The 15,764-nt window shown below is 36.0% G+C and overlaps 1 protein-coding gene across 5 annotated transcripts in view; it reads right to left on the bottom strand.

The window, feature by feature from the left end:
• The window catches only part of LOC131428323 (uncharacterized), a 374,248-nt gene extending 359,468 nt beyond the window's left edge, over window positions 1-14,780 (bottom strand). For 2 of the 5 annotated variants that reach the window (XM_058592214.1, XM_058592212.1), the window contains exon 1: window positions 14,097-14,779. The gene's annotated coding sequence lies outside the window, so the exon portion shown is untranslated. Of the gene's footprint in view, window positions 1-14,096 lie in introns of all 5 variants that reach the window. The other 3 variants (XM_058592216.1, XM_058592215.1, XM_058592213.1) reach the window with 2 other exon arrangements.
• Between the last annotated feature and the right edge of the window lie 984 nt (window positions 14,781-15,764).

Here is a 15,764-nt window from a genome sequence, read left to right on the forward strand (position 1 = left end):
TTTGAAATTGAGATTTTTTATTTGTTATACATCTTGAAAATTATTAAATCTGGTTATTTTCGATCAATATTTAGGTTCTTTTAAATCCGATTTAAGCTTGAAATTTTATCGAGAATTTTTAATTTTCGCTGGTTGATGGACCCACGCACCTTAAAATTTTAATATTAGCTTTCTTTACAATCTTTTTATGATTACAATTTGTTTTTCAATATTTTCCAATCAAGAATATATTGCTTCTTACAGTATTTACAAATGATATCCGTCGCTGTAATCTTAGAAACTTTTCTTTTCTTAGGACCCCCTATGCTAGAACTAATTATAGGTATAACGAGCTTTTTGCCAGCATGTGCCGAACATTCAACCACTATTTCAATTCATTCGACTTTAACACTCAAACGCTTGGTTCGGGATTTTCATCGATTTTTTTTTTCAAAAATTTGTAACTACTGAATAAATTGACCGATTTTGATGCATTTGGTGTCAGGAAAACCGGGTATTCTTTAATTTCATTCTGCCTTAATCGGTGTTGATATGGTCCAAAAACACCGGTGTTATTTCAGATCGCCTTGGGGTAAGTCGGTTTTGCTATTTGGGGTATTCTATCTAAAAAACTTAAAATGTATATGGGAACAGTTCTGGAACAATCTGAAATGTGCAAGATTTACTAAAACGCATCAATTTGAATAAACTAATCATTTGGCCAACCATCCCAGAGGGTATTGGAACCGGTTACAAAACTTCTGAAAGACTATTTTTGAAAAGACGCAAAAATGATATCGGGAAAAACAAATTCTATGTTAGAATACGTTAGAAATAATCTGGGATGGTTGGCCAAATGATTAGTTTATTCAAATTGATGCTTTTTAGTATATCTTGCACATTTCAGATTGTTGAAGAACTGTTCCCATATACATTTTAAGTTTTTTAGATAGAATACCCCAAATAGCAAAACTGACTTACCCCAAGGCGATCTGAAATAACACCGGTGTTTTTGGACCATATCAACACCGATTAAGGCAGAATGAAATTAAAGAATACCCGGTTTTTCTGACACCAAATGCATCAAGATCGGTCAATTTATTCAGTAGTTACAATTTTTTGAAAAAAAAATCGATGAAAATCCCAACCCGAGCGTTTGAGTGTTAAACTATCACGAAACGTTGTCAAGAAAGTGTTCCTAGGGTTACTATCTAATTAGTTTTAGATTTTGTTAGTTTAGAAATACTATGTTTGAGTGAAATGTATCATTTGGATGATTGGAATCTGTTGATGCAAAAGATGAGGAGGTTTTATGCCTGTTGGAGAGCAAGTTTCACAGAAGCTAACTCCACCGGGCTTTTCCCTGCTCCAAATAAACAAATAAACATATGAACAAATGAACAAAGATTGTTTTTTTATCGTTCATTCACAACCCTACGCATCTTGAAAAAACATAGAACTGCGATTTTTGATCTGCTCTACAGCAGCGATATGAAATTTCACCATTTCATGGAGCAGTATCGATACAAAAACAATCACTTATGACGGCGTTATGAATTTATCCATGAGCTGGATTTTCACTATCACATGTGATATTAATCCGAGTGATACTCGCGAAATTCGAATGGCAACGTAAAAGTTTCGACATTCAAACAAAATATTAATAGTTTGTTCAAGCACATTTTAGACCAACTGCAAAATTAAATAGAAATATATTTTGTTATTTGTCGAATTGTCCTAATAATCACTCAAATTTAAGATATGCATGCGTGTCATAATAAGTAAATTGCAAAAAACGATTTTCCATTTAAGCTCATTAAAACAACCGATTAAACAAAAAAAATCAACCAGAAAGCTGTTGAAATCCACTTACTTTTCCATCTTCGTTCAATCCAACATCGCCGAAGATTTGTTGAAATATTGAGCACCGTTTTGAATCACCTTCAATTATAATAACATTAATAAATCATCCGAACACCGGCATGTGGCCCACAAGGACAGTATCGAAACCGATCAAACGCTCTTACTTTTGTCGAATGTTTGCACCGTTTCCGAAGATCACTTCACTGCTCTCGTTCCGTTCCTTCTCTTTTCTTCCACTCAATCGTTCAGTGGTCAGTGTTTTTTGTTTGTCTTGCGATGCACCGATCATTTCAAATCCATCATAACCAGCATGGGCCGAACGACACCCACCGGGCGGTGTCCGTGTCACGTGACCGGCTTGAGACCCCGGTGCAATTTGTCCATCACTCTTCACAGCAGAACCAGAAGGCAGCAGTGAAAATAGCGTAAATGACGACCACACTCAGAAGGGCAAACGCCAAGATCTCACAAAACAGCATCAGCATTTTTTTTTCGATCTGTGCTTTGTCGCCTTTCAGCCCCGGACCTTGCTTATTAATTTTGATCCAGTTACCAGCGGCACATCAAAACCGTCGGACCCGCGGCAACCAAATGATGCACTTCTACTGTATTTATGTTATAATAATGCTCCGGCAGACTCTGCCGATCCGATTGTCGTTCTCGGGGCACTGCAAAACTGTCACCAGAAATTCTTTCGCATCGATCGCTACCACGGCTTTCTTCGATTCGACTCCGGGGGTTTCACTTGGCAACAGTGAAGTTTATTTGTTTGCTTGGATCGTTGGATGAATTATGGTTTATTTTTCGACCCTATTGAATAGCGTCTTGCCGGCTCGAATTCAAAATTAACAAACCATCAACCTCTGAGAGTCAGCTAAAATGAAAGACTAAATTCCTTTAGGTCATCGTTATCAATTTTACCCCTCCAACTAGAGTTTCCAGTTGCCTGGTAACGTTAGTCCGATATCCTTAAGGAGAGGGAGATCCGGTCGATATGGTTGATAGTAGGCCGGAATGATACGTTATTTAGTGAAAGTGAGCCGCGTTCTATTGGCAAAAACGATTTATGTACCATTTTTGCCTGTCTCATATAGAAAGGTTATGCAATCACTGTGAAAACCGACTTTTGAACCGAGGCCCGGAGGGCCGAGTGTCATATACCCTTCGACTCAGTTCGTCGAGTACGCAAAATGTCTGTGTGTGTGTGTGTATGTGCGTATGCGTGTATGTAATGTTTTTTTACACTAACTTTTCTCGGAGATGGCAAATGAAAGGTATTATGGTTTCATATAAAATTCCTTAATATAATATAATAATATAAATAAGTGCACTAACTTTTCTCGGAGCTGCCTGAACCGATTTTCACAAACTTAGGTTCAAATGAAAGGTCTTGTTGTCCCATATAAAATTCCTGAATATTATTTGTATCAGACTTCCGGTTCCGGAGTTATGGGATAAAATGTGCAAACTTTTCTCATAGATGGCGCGACCGATTTTCACAAACTTAGGTTCAAATGAAAGGTCCTGCGGTCCTATACGTAATTCCTGAGTTTCATCCTAATCCGATTTCCGGATCCGGAAATATAGGGTCAACAGTGATAAAAATTTTATACCATCTCTGAAAAGGGCGAAAAACCGTAAAAAGTTTTTTAATTCCACCTCAAATCTTCTCCAATTGATAGTTTTTATCAGTAGACGGTCAAACAAACCGTTTTCGGTAATTCTTTTAAGAATCGAAGAAAACTATTTTGTCACAATGTCACATTGAAAGTACAAAAATATGCTTACCATCTGAAATTTGCAGGGAACACTAAAAGAAATTCGCGTTCACTTTCCTCGCTGAAAAATTACATTTTTTACTTTTCACTTCTGAACCTTTTGGTTTACTGAAAATTGGCAGAAATTTTTCTGAAGTGAGAAACGGTAATGACATTTCAAACTTTACCGACCATGTTAATATCCCCACTGAAAAAGCGGTTAGATCTTGATTTTACGTTTCGTCTTTGACTCATCAGTGCGTAGCAGTTATCGTAGTTTATCTGTGAGAAATTTATGAGTTTCGTTTTGGAATTTCATACCACTACGTCCGGAACCTGAATTCGAAACCAGTGTAGTCAAGGTAAATTTGCATGACCATCTATTAATATGACCTATAAATTTAGATGTTTTCCACGAATCGGTTGCGCTACTCTATGCAGTAAATTGTCGTCATTAAAAGTAAGAATGTAAATGATCTCAGATATGGCATAATCACAAGTCTTGTGGATTGATAATATGACAGTTAACGTAAATAAATGTAATACAATAACCTTCTCTCGGACACAGTCACAAATTTTATTTGAATACTTCATAATGACAGTTCCAGTGGAAAAGTTTTAAGTGTCTGTTAAAAACGCCGGAAAGGGTCCGCAAAGATTTGCCTGGTTGATATACCAAAACCAAGGATGGCTGTTATCGTATCAATGAACGCTCACTCTTCACTCTTCACACGATTGAATCAGTGCCATCAAAGAAAGACTAATATCATCGCAACAACAAACACCCGGTATGGCTCATTTAACATAGAACAGACACCAGTGCGAGAGCGAATATCTCTCGATGACATTTCTGAGAATCAAAGGTTAGCACGCTGCTGTGGGGATCCTCTCTGAAGCAACAAACGGTCGCTTATTCTCGTTTCGCGATCCGATTCTGTATGGGCAGTGGATAATTGCGATAGAATCATTTTACTATCGCCGTATCTTCTAACTATGTGCATATAACCTTTGTATAAGTTGTGTCTATGAAAATGTATGTGAATGCTCCACACAAGGGTTTTGAAATATTGCAACCTAGTATGAGAAACATCAAGTTGAACCATCGATTCGATTTTCTGCGATAATTGTCAACTTGCTATCCTCTCTTGGGAAATTCCACACAGCAACGATCATTATCAGACTGTATATTTTTTCATGGGCCGTGAAATACTCAGAGTATGAAGTGGAGCGAAGAAATGTAGAAAAATTCTCTCGCGGTTCATGCATTGAGAGACTCGAGTTCTTGTATCATCTTCTACCGGATTGAAAATGTTGTGTACAATATAGATAGCAGTATAGCAGCTTCTGTCAAATTTTCGGCAATCACCAACACTAACCAAAACTAATGCTTTCCAAAGAATTAAATCATGCAAAAATTATTTTATCCGTTTGTTAACATACGCATTTCTGATATGTCATTAAGGGGCTGCAAAACAGATGTGAACACCTACATTTTCAACACTTCTTTGCTTAAAATGAATTCAAGACAATAGTATCGGTAAAATGACCCTTACACGATTTTCTATAGAATACTGTATAACTAAATGAAACGTGGTAGATAGTCGCTGAAAATCAACAGTGTATACGATATTAGAAGTGCATCAGTGAGAACAAGATGCCAATTTTTGGCATAAAACTGCTTTTTTGTATTCTATATAGCATGGCGAATTCAATATACGTAAGTTCAAACCGTACTAACAGTCAAAGATAAACTCAAGATGGAGTAGTCTGCGATTTCTTATGTATCATGTGAAGCTATGACGATTTGAGCTATGACGATGATTGTTTATGTTTGGAAAAATATCAAATTACAGTATTAACGATATTGAATAGTTTTGCCTTATATCCAGTGATTCTTGCAATAAGAAAGTAAAAACTACTTAGAACCATTCTGTAGAATTTATTTAGTTTGTTATTGTTCATCCCATGAAGCATTAAAGTCAGTTTTGGCACGGAATCCTTATTTGCTGAATGTAAATATATGTTTGATTCATTCCTAACATGTATTGTTTCCATGACATTTTGTAGGAACTAGTCGACGCTTATTAACGGAGGGTCAATAACATTACATTATTACTGAACCAACTGGTTCACGATTACTGACCCAAGATTTTTCAATGTATCGTATGGGACATTGTAATATTGAGTTTATCTTTGCTAATAGTGGTCAGGTTTTGAACATCTACAGCCCATCCAATTTTAAACAGATTTTTGGCATCATTAACTCGACTATATTAAAAAATCTTTACTATTTCACCACTAATGTCACGAGATAGTAACAGACACATAATATAGTGGAATTATTTCTTTCAGAGCACTTTAGATCATTCCACTAACCGCTTAAAAGAGTATTTTTTGTAAATAAAGGGCCAAGCAAGTGGGCCATTTGTGGATTTGAGTTGTGCATATTCTTCGACATGTTCTACAAAATTCTACTGTTTCTTCGGGGAATGCGCAATAAACTTCTGTTGACATACTCAAATGAGACTCACTGGATTCATCGTCAATCAGGCTTTGCCCGAAAGTGACCAAATTTACTGAATGAACATCACTTGACAGCTAACGGTGGTTTGTTTACGTGTTCATTTTAATTTGAATACATGTTATTGAAAATGTAAACAAACCACCGGAACGTGTTAAACATGAAATTTAAACATTTCTCGGTTGATTTAACAAATGGCCGTATGAGCAAGTGACAGTTTCTCTTTGTTATTTTGTTTGTGATTATGAAGCAATTCTTGGATTTTCAGAATAGAAAAATTTTAAAATCGAAGGTCTCGGGTATCATTTCGTACAAAGAGTTGAGAGATAAACGTGAAAACCGCTACGCAATTAATAGAAAAGAAAGTAAACAAAGACTAACTGTCACTTGCTCTTTTGAAAAATTTACCAAGATTTGTGAAGTTATCTTACAAAACCTGCACTGGAAATCAATTTACCTATTTTTTGAGGAGAAATCACTCGTTGTCGAGCTCTTCTATAAGGTACCCAAAATTTGGTCGTTATCTACTCAAACTTTGACTTTGTAAAAAATGGGTGGCGTGCTTCTTTATGGCATAACATTTTGGGTAAACTTACATTTACCTTACACAGATGAAAATATTTTGTGAATTCACATTTATTTTCATACACATATTTGGAGCAGGTAATTGAATGAAAAGTTACATAACAAACCAAAGCAGTTTGTAAATATACAGTCTTGTTCAATGAAAAACTAAATGAATCTTAATGTAATTTTACATTAATCATGGTTTTAAATTAGATTTTCGTTTCAACTGATGTCTATTTCATAGTACTATCGGTTTACATGTCGTGTAAGTTTCATCTTTTCTTTCTGTGTACTGTTGAGGTCACTCGTTACCTAAAATTGGGGAGATGCCCTTTAGTTGATTTAGGGTAGGTTTTGGCCTAAAATTAGGTAGCGGCTGGTAAGAGTTTGTAATAAATGCCGTTTTTCATTGAAAAACACTGGTGGTGTGGATTGCTCTGGTTTTGCACTTTCGAGCAGAAGTGCAATTTTTTATGGTGTTTTATTGTCGTTTTTGCTCGAAAGTGCAAAACCAGAGCAATTCACGCCACTAGTGTTTTTCAATGAAAAACGCCATAAATAATCATCATTAGTCATTAGAAATCTCACTTGCCGTTTAAGGGGTTACACCACTGTAGAATTTTCAAAAAAATGTTTCATTGCAAAAGGTCATGTATGATCTTAAAAATAATATTCCAAAAGAGGAAAAGCGGGAAAAATTTCTAGACGTCTTTGAGCTGGCCGAAATGTACAATGTTCGAGTGAACAGAAATGAATATCAGCTCAATTAGGTTTTGCACGATGACCACTCGAATGAACTACCGATGAACTGCCGATGAATCAATTTCATCTTACGGCAGCTATCAGTGATTTGTTTAGTTATCTATAAAAACGTATTCAAATTAGGATAAACGCAATGAACACATAATCAAACCACTGATAACTGTCAAAATTGATTCATCTTGTTCATTTTTGTGAGATTATGTAATGTTCGTGCAAACCCTAATTAGGTTTTACACGATGACAACACAAATGAACTGCCGATGAATCAAGTTCATCTTTGACAGCTGTCGTGTGTTTGTTTTGTTTTGCGACTGAAAATTAAGAACTGAAAAATGACGGGAAAGTGTCTGTTAAAAACGTGTTCCACAGGGAAAATAACTAAAAAGATTGCCTGTATGCGTTTTCAGCAAAAGGAGCGATATTTGTATAAATCTGTTTAGTGTGAGGCGACTTGCCATTTTTAAATTCAAATGATGAACCTCTGATGAACTTTTGAACTGTAAACCAATACACGGCGGCTGTCAAAAAAAAGTTCATTCTGTTCATTTTGTGAGGTTATGCCATGTTCGTGTAAAACCTAATTAGGTTTTACACGAGGACGACACAAATGAACTGTCGACGATTCGAAGTAATTTTTGAGTTTGATAGCTGTCGAACCGAGTATATCCTGCTCATTTTGTCAGGTTATGTCATTTTCGTTCAAAACCTAATGACAGATTGGTATATTAAACAAAGGGTGGTGGTTTTCAAAATAATTACCAGTGAGTGTTACGATATTATATAGACTTGTTTATGGTTCATTTGTTATCTTGAACCACTAGAAATGAGCGATTGGCACTCTCTCTCTCTCAGTGAGTGGAAAGAGATATTTATTATTTCAAGAGAGTAACTGTTTTAATCAGGTTTTTTACCGTCACTGCTAACCTCAATCGGATTAACACATTTTGACAGTTTGGCGGACTTTTTTGTCTGTCTGTTGACAAACGGATGAGACCGATCACGGTTCATATCGCCTAAATAAAAAAAAACAATAAGGTTCATTTCAAAGATTTATTAAATAAAAGTGGCTTGTAGTGAAGTGTAAAGATGATTGTTTGAGATCCGTTCCTCGATTTTGTTTAAGCTTGTTTGTAAACAGTACCGCTGAACCGACGACACGACCTGCCACTCGTCTATCGAAACTGTATCGCAAATTTAAGTACCCCTCAGTAACTGGTAATGTCAAAATGAAATCACCTGAAAAACTATTGAAACTGGCGACACAAGTTGACGAATTATTTCAAAATCAATAATTCGTCAACTTGTGTCAATTATCGACAATTATCGAAACCTTGGTTACCGCTTATTGAAGACTTGAGGAATGTAAACAAAACTAACTGCCTCGGGTGGAAAATCCTTATTTCGCGGCAAGTTACAAGTTCTGCAGCATCATTAGACGTCTGGACAGTGGATCGATTAGTTCAGCTGGGGCTCGAACATATGAAAAATCCAGCGCAATCAGGTTTCCGTATGTGACCAAGATCTTTTGTATGGAGTACCTCTGTTGCGAAACTTTTTATCAGCCCAATCATCGAAATTCATTATCGAAATATGAATGATCAAACTGAATCGATCCGGTATATTCGTACTATTCTACGAAATGCATGAAATTCGAGTGCAGCAAATCAAAGATACTTTAGACTTTGAGCTTTATTTTTTAATCCATTCCAGAATCGCACTTCATATACAGGTACAAATACACCGAATTCATATTTGCCCTTTTCTAATGACTTTTGAAAGTACAACTATTTCAATTGTTCCACAAATCTTTGTATATTTGCCACTTCTGAGTTTGTTCCAAATCGTTCAACCCTCGTTGCTGATCAGCGTACATGTTGTAAAACACTTCGCCGGCATATTTTAAACATTCGAGAAACTCCTCTACTTCTGTTCTGTTATTTGAAGACCTTCGCAAAGCGTGTGTAGAATTTGATGAACATGAAAGACACTTGAAAAGTGCGGGAATCAAGCTCCTCTGATCAAAATTATAAGTTCTTAAATGCACATTGTAAACCACCCGTAAAAACAAGTTTCCTTCAAATAATTTGATAATTTATTCTCAAGCAGAAAATAGTCAATAACTACGATTTCTCGTAAGGTATCTGGAACCTGTTGAAGTAGTCGAATGTCAAGAATATCGGATTTCTTTGTTTGTTTCGTGCAGACTGGCACGAAATTCCTAGCTTGATGACAATATATTAAGCTATGGTGATGTTTCGGAAACTCGATTGAATATTCCTGAAAAGAATGACCGGCATTATGAATGAGTTTGATAACACTAAATTACAGGTAGAGCTACTGGATAGCGATTATGATGATATAAGATGACGCATGTCTGTTATAGCACTACATCTAGTGTTAGATTTGGATATTGGGCACCCTGCTCCAGTCCCAGTTCGGCTAGTGCAAATCCAAAGAGTTGAACTTGTAGACGCCTAGCTCCTTCGGCTTTTACAAGTCACCAGTTACGTTGAACATCCCCAGAGGGACAAGTCCCCGGCCAATGGCTCGCGACACCTCGTACAGCTACGTACATTCTCGATGTCTTCAGAATAATCTTGCTTTTTTAATAATTTGCCACTGATGGCACACAATTGAAAATAATAATACTGTTTCAAAACTTTCTCAAATGGTTTGTTTATTTATTATGGGGCTCCTTGGTAACTAGTTCGTAGCAACTTAAACAGTGTTGCTCAAGAAAATTATTTTTATCATTGTCAAGGGGTCGCTATACTTGTGGTAACTGGCGGTAAATCTCTCACGAACACTTTTCATTCCGATTTTCCTTCGGAGTGCCTGGTCGTGTCGTCGGCTGAACTGTCGAGGATGAATTTTTGCGCAGACCCGGTGAACGACCGAAACTAAGTTAAAACCGGGTATAAATAAACGATATAATAATAATAATAATAATGAATTTTTGCTCATTTGTGACGTCACGATAAGAAATCTAATTAGGTTATTTTTATCGTGATGTCAAAAATCAACAAGCGCGATGTCAAAAATGAACAAGCGTTCATCCTTGACAGCTCAGCTGTACTGCCTCCATGTATTTTGTCTTATGTCTTATGTTAAACCAAGTTGCCTTGTGAGCTACAGGCAGAATTATCAAATAAAATGAAGTTAGCAGTGATCATGAAAATTATAATTGACATAATGAAGAATGTATTGAGTATGAAATTCAACACAGTCAACGGATCGGTTGTGTACAGTCACCAAATGTCTGTTTGAGCTGTTAGTAGAATATTCTCACTAATAGTACTGTTGTTATACCGTTTAATTCTACTATGTTACGTCATTACACTCTCACAAAGTATCTATTTTCACACTTGTGAAAATAGTGACTGTGAAAATAGTGACCAATTTGACTTACACAAGAAAGTTGATGTTTTTTTTTCAAAGAAAAAGTTCCAAATCAATTTAAATTAAATGTTTACTATCAAAACAATCATGGAAAATATTTTTTTATGTATAAACTCTTGTTTTGAAACAGATTTTTTGCGAACGAATGTTTTATGAGTCAAATTGGCTCGGTCCGTAAATCTAGTGTTAAATACAAGCACTTGTCAAGAATATATTGATTAAATTTGTTTTTGATTGAAGATTCGAAGACCCTTACCTGAAATTTGTGATTTTTATGGGTGTTCTAGGTTGTAATTATATCCACACGCTCTTTGAACATAACTCATGGTTTGAGTTGCGTTTACTCAAATTTATAAACTGGAACAATATGTCATAATTTGAGTATGGATTTGAGTAAAATTTACTAAGACCATGAGTTCTCTCGCATTTATTCATACATTAGAGAAAGTGTTGAGTTTTCAAACATTTGAGTGAAAAAAATACTTCTAGCAGTTCAGTGCGTTTTCTTTATCGAAATATTCTTATCGAATTAAAGAATGCAAGAATACGTCGTTTCTCATTACCGTTTCTATATCCGGCTTTTGGAATTATCATCAATTATACACAGAAAGAAATAATGAAATTTACACGAGATGTAAATCAATAGTAACATGGGTTGAATCGAAATTTTGATTGAAAACCTTCATCGATGCAAAACTGAATTGGATTGCATTGAATTTTCAATTAATATAACTGTATCTTTCAATTAACGCTTATTTTGCGATTAAATTATATTGAAACGTACAGATATGTAAAGTAATTTTATGTTTAATTACCTGCTCCAAATATGTGCATGAAAATAGATGTAAATTCACAAAATATTATTATCTGTGTAGATGTGTTCAATAGTAATTTTGTGGTTTCAATTATGCTAAGTGAAAGATCCTAGATAAGGATATCAAAATCGTTCAATTTTGACTCCAACGCGGTCAAATTGAACGGTTTTCAATTACTTTTTTGCCCTTCCTATTTAATAGTAATAAGAATGATTTTAATTAGGGAATCCTTTTATATAAACATCAACGAAAAAGAATTTATTTATTTTGAGTGCAAAAAACTCAAATTTTGAGTTAAATTCACTTAAATTGAGAAAAAAATATTTATTCCTTATTTTGAGTGAAATATACTCAAAGTTTGACAGCTTCGTCCCTTACTCAGAAATGAGAAGATAGGTGGTAACTCAAGTTTAGGGTACGTGCACTCTTTAATGAATTTGAGGGGTGTGTCACTCAATTTTGAGTTATGTTCAATGAGAGTGCAGTAAGTTGACAAAAAAAGGAATGTTTCAAAACCATTTAGTTTTACTTATTCCCATACAGGTCACTTCAATATGGATTGTTGGATTGTAGGAGACAATAATTGAACAATTTTGAACTATTCTAATACAATTTGTGGAACAGAATGTTTAGTGAAATGTACTCAAATATGAGTGAAAGTACGTCGTTATAATTAGAGTTCAAAGAACTCAAATTTCGAGTTAAAATCACTACAAATTTTTGGGTAATGCACATTTTTCTATTTGGATTTAATATTACTCATATTTTGGCATCTTTATTCCTTTAATAAAACATGAGTAAATATGAAGAAACTCAAGTTTTAACTAAAAAAAGTTGCATGCACAAAAAACAATTGAACGCTTTTCTTTAGTAAATCAAGACAGCTGCTAAATGTCCCGGGTTGGCGGTTCAATGCATAGAGCGCTGGTCTTACACACCAGTTGTCGTATGTTCGAGCCCCGACCTGGAAGGATTCGTAGTGTCAGTAGAATCGTAGCACCAGCCATGCATTGGTTCTGTACACTCTAAATCGGCTGCGAAGTCTGTTGAAACAGAAGGTCAAATTCCGCTACAGGAATGTAATACCAAGGCTTTTTAAATAACTGTTTCCAGGACTGGAGCAATTTGACGTGCTCAGCGTAATTACTACTACATAATTTCTAAACCAGTTTTAATCCTTCTACTGGTGTAATGATACCGTTCTATCAATGTTTATATGAGAAATCGATGAAGGTCCATTTTAGAATGTTTGATTATTTATTTCGGTATAACCGGAACTGGGTTCCAGAACGTTTAAAAGAAACAAGACTTATTGGAACAATTTAATGGATTTTGTACGTTTTATGAAGTGTAATTTTAAGATTAAACTTGTAATTTTTCACACTCTTTGCCCTTTGCTTGCTGAATCAGAAGTAGGAAAAAGTTTTACAGTAACCTATAAAGTCATTAGACCTTCCATATGCATCTAAGTTTATGAAAAATGGAGGAACCATCGAAGTAAGCTCAGTTTTGGAGTTTTTACCTTTTTTTTAATACTACCGAAACTGGAAACCGGAGACCGTTATAGCCAAAGCCGGTTCATTCGGTCAATTTTATACAACATTGCGGTGAGTTTTTACGTTCTTTGAATCTTTACTTTAAACGATAGTTCGAAATTCTTAACGCTCATCACCCCACAGTACAGAAACAGGAAATAGGATCTGGATAAAACTGGATGAATTTAAGTTTGTGAAAATGGGTTTAATATCGATCTGGTTTGATATTAAAGTTTTTAATGGGCATTTTGGGTACTTCCGGAACCGATAACGAGAAACCGGTAAAGCCGAAGCGAGTTTATTTGATCCTCAAGAATCCCAAGTTTGAAGAATTTCCTGACCAAAAAAAAGCTCTTTAGAAACTGTAATTGTTGCACCAATGCACCACCCTGTAATTCCAGAAAGGGAAGTCAGATCTAAATAAAATACAGGATTTTTTCATGATATTCTAAAAACATTCGCATTCACTGATGAATTTTGCTGAGATTGAAATATATTAAAATCCGCGATTCCCGAAAATACGGTCTCCGAGAAGTCCACAAACTACTGGTTGGAAATACCTACACTATAAGATTTGATGAATTTAAACAAACTGGTCATGCAATTGTAAGATAAACCGATTAGCTCTTGGCTTGTCATTAACTGTTAAATAACCGCCAAATGCCGGAATCGAATTCACTTGCAAAAATGGCTAGATCGTTTCATAAATCTTTCTACATATGAAGAGAATAGTAATCTTAAGTGTAACCTTAAAAAGTCTGCATGGCATGAATCGGTTAAAACGGTAACTTTTTTCCCACAACTCAATCATTTACATGTGGCATATCCGTCACTTATGCGGCATCGTTATCGACGATCTCCAAGGCAACGGGAGCTTATTATTCGTTAATAAACAAACCTTTTGAATGTTTAGGCAGCACTTGTCGCTGGTCCGATCCGTTCTGCTGTTGGTACCTGCGCATTGGTTCTACCACCAACGACCAACGAACGCCCCCCGCTAATGCTGATGGGAATCTCGCCAGCACATATTTCCGCTGTAAACAACAATGCCTACCGGCACGCAATCCATCGCTATTGCCGTTGACTGTCAAAGCTGTCAAAGTAGCACAACAACAAATTGCTAAACTTGGGGTTCTCGTCGCCCGCCGAATACCGTAAGGATCCTTGATTTACGGTTGTTTGCTTTGGGGTTTTTAAACAGGCACACTTTTCACTATCACACACAGCAACAAGCCTTCATTTCATTTCAGCACATAAGACAATCGATCAAATTTCTGATTCACTTCCATCCTGCAGCTGAGACAGCCTAGCACGGCTTCCATGCTTCCGGTATTCGTAATTTATTCACCGAGGACCCCTAAATCAAGCCCTTCTTACTGATCGTTTCACGTACACACTCGAAACAACAAAAAATAACAACGCCACACACGTGATACAACGTTACAGAACAACCTGTAACGGAAAAGACAATTTTTTGTTTTTTTTCTCTTATTCTGAGTTCGTGATCATTCCCGCCTGTGTTTACTGCGATCTTATCCGGCCGGACCCGCACTTGAGACCTTCTAACGTTCGCTTGTTCGTTCGTCCGTTGGAAACCCGGTAACAAAAAAAGGACAAAGAATATTGGAACCTCTGCAACGGTATGCAGCTGATAGCGTACTGACTTAGCGCTGGCTTGTGCTACGGACAGCATAGCTTTTTGTTGTTGTTGTTGTTGTTGTTGCTGCTGTCTTCGGCATCTTCTTTTGCTCTTTTGTTTCATTGGTGGGTTGTTTTTACGTTGATTCGCTGAATAAAACATGTGCTGGCGTTAAAAGTTTACCGCGAGATTTGCGCTCTCGATCCTGCGTGCGATCATGGTCGGGAGTTCTGCGCAGATTTAGATTAACGTCAACTACTTTTAATAAATATAATTATAACTCTAGGCTGTAAGGATTGAAATTCCTAAAACTCTAAAAAATCCATTTTAATATATGAATATTAATATTAATTACAAATCCTGATACACTAAAACACAACATATTTGCTTTAAAAATGTTTCAACTATTACGACACCTTAGTAAAAACATGGTATTTCGGCACAAAAAGAATTTTTCGAAAAGCATAAACTTAACGCCTGTTTAGCGGTTTATGTTGAACCATTAGGAGACATTCGTAGTTCAATATGAATTGATAATGCAGCGATGAGTCGAAGACGAAATGAACGAATGGACTTGGCACAAATGACGATTATGACACTTAGGCTACGACCTTCAAGAATCAGAAAAACATGTTTTCTATGTGACGAAGAGTGTTTTTTCTTCTTTTCCTCTTTGAATGTTTTGGCCTTTGGAAACCAACTTTACAACCAAGGCCCGACTTCTGGTTTCGGAATTACAAGGTGATATGCACTAAAAAAAATATAAGGATCAGCCCCATGTGGTTGTTCGAGCCATTGTTGTGGAACAAGGCAACCAAAATTTCTAATGATCTACAATCAAACAGTTCAATAGATCGTCACACTTTTGAATCCGCAATTGCACGAGAGTCTGCCTAGATTTATCTTGATTAGGAACCAATACCGAAA

This window comes from Malaya genurostris, chromosome 2 (assembly GCF_030247185.1).
Source record: "Malaya genurostris strain Urasoe2022 chromosome 2, Malgen_1.1, whole genome shotgun sequence".
In the NCBI taxonomy this organism is placed as follows: Eukaryota; Metazoa; Arthropoda; class Insecta; order Diptera; family Culicidae; genus Malaya; species Malaya genurostris.